We start from the raw sequence: 2,335 nt of genomic DNA on the forward strand, positions 1-2,335 counted from the left end.
AAAAAACGGAGAAAAGAACAAAGGGAAAGAAAATGATTAGAGTAGGAATTTAGTGAGTGGCTAAGGTGATTGCTGTTGTGTTGTCTAATTTACCATCAAAGCAAGACAATTCTAGGACACTGCAAGAAAGAATATGTTGTCTATAAACTGAATCAGTATCTTTGGGAATCCTGGCACCCTGAAATAGCCTTGATTTGAAGAACCTGTCATCAACTAGAAGAAAATGGGTCTAAAAGAGATTGAAACTAATGTTAAGAGGAACTTGTTTTCAATCCAGAACCTCAGCCTTATTTTGAATTTGGAAAGCATTAGGAGGGAGAGATCCCAGTATAAAAGTGATGTATTGAAGCTGACCCGTGACACTAAAGGTCAAAGTTTACAGGAGGATGAGGGGAGTAAAAGGATCATATTTGCACATGTACCCAAGAAGAACTGCAAATGTTCTGAAAAGTTCTGAAGGGGTTAATGACAAGGATACCATGGTTCTTTGCTTCCATGCTTGGTGAGATGTTGAAGACTGACAGACACAAAGTTCCCTCCTAGCAAAAAAGGCAAAGGCATACTTATAAACTAGCCAAAGAAGGTATAAAATTTATCTCTTTCTAATATTTTGCTTGATCGAGGATTATTGTGAATGAGTGTGAAGGAAGTATTATCAGGTATACCAGCCTGTCTGAAATTATGACATATCACATAAAGGTGAAAAGTAACAAAATGTCTTTCTGAACAGATGAAAATGAAAGGTTGCGAACATAAAAGGCAAAAGCATGATTATTTTTCACTGAAATGTATTGGGTCTTCCTAATGTGAAGAGAGCTTTTAAATTTGGCCTGTTTTAGGTCATATTTCAACATTACCTACAAATGGTTGCCATAGTCAGAGATATGCAAAATCTGATCATGGTGAAATTTTTAAGGCCTTATAAAGATATTGATACCACATATTTCCTATGTCTAAGGTATATGAAGTCAACCTAAAATAACAATAACAGAAATAGAAGGATGAAGTCAGGCTAAGATAAAAAGTAACAAAAAGAAGGATGAAAGGAGAACATACCTCAGAGGAACACTGTCACTAGCATAGCAATGTGCCTGGAATAAAAATATGTGACTGAGTAAGATCAGAATTGGTACATTACCTGTGGGACTGCATGGAAATCTAACATAGGTCTCTCTTGTGTTTGTGTAGTGTTGTTTACCTGCACTTCAACTCCGGAAAATTGTTCTTCCTATTGTACAGCATTTCAGGACGTGGAATGGTGTTAGGCAACTGTGTAGGTAGGGTATGCTGAACAGGTTGCACTTGATTATTTCAGGTATTTTGGAGTGTTTTAGTGCATGTATCAGGAGCGTGACTAATATGAAAACACAAATTTCTGCACACCACATTCTATCAAAGATGGATTCTGAATAAAGTGTTTTAGTTTCAAATAAAGAAAAGTAATAAGCTTAGATATAAGCTACATGTTAATGTCCAACATGTACACAGTATTCTTCTGTTCCAGGGAGGAGCTCCAGTTCTTCAGAAGCATCCACACCCGAGGCCTTAGCTCCTGACTCTCGGCATCCGCCTCCCCTCTTGCGCACCATTAGCGAAGGGACCTACACAACCACTGACAGTTTGAGTCTCGGCTCCTCATCCTCCTTCACCCTGCAGGACAACCGGAGCTTCGAGTCTCCTGCAGGGTGGAGTCTCAATGACAGCATGGATCTCGAGGACCTGGACACCCTCAACAAAAGCTGGGAGTGCAGCAACGACAACATCACCTCGCTCGAAAAGGCGGTCAAACTCTCCACGGTAAAAGATACCGACCAAGTGCGAATCCAAACGCAGTGATATCGGAGGAAGCGAAAGCGACCTCCCACCCTCATTCTCGAAGCTCAGGCCAGCCGCTCCCCAAATGGGGTATGGAATGTACACAACTATGAGAATTTGCTGTAGAATTTAGAAAATTATTGGCCATGGATGCAATACATGCAGCATGAAACGTGTTGCAATAAAGAGGAAAAAGATAACTAAATTGACAATTGTTACTCAATTAATGGCATGTAAAGTATAGATACAAAACTTTGGTACAAAGGTGACTTATAGCTTCCTTTTATAGTGATGTTAGAGATTCTTAATTATAATGTAGAGGTATATTTTCCTTTTAAAGGTGATGCGTTTTTCTCATCTGTATTCTGCACTTTGATCCAGTATCAGAGATTACCAGACATTTATCCATAAAGTATGAATTCAAGGGGAGAGCAGTTATTCTCTCACAGATAGTAGAAGTAAGCTCAAATGTGATTTCAAACTGTATTTCTAATTTATTTGTAGTTTTTTGTCTATCGAG

The sequence above is a fragment of the Penaeus monodon genome, chromosome 30 (genome assembly GCF_015228065.2).
Source record: "Penaeus monodon isolate SGIC_2016 chromosome 30, NSTDA_Pmon_1, whole genome shotgun sequence".
Classification (NCBI taxonomy): Eukaryota; Metazoa; Arthropoda; class Malacostraca; order Decapoda; family Penaeidae; genus Penaeus; species Penaeus monodon.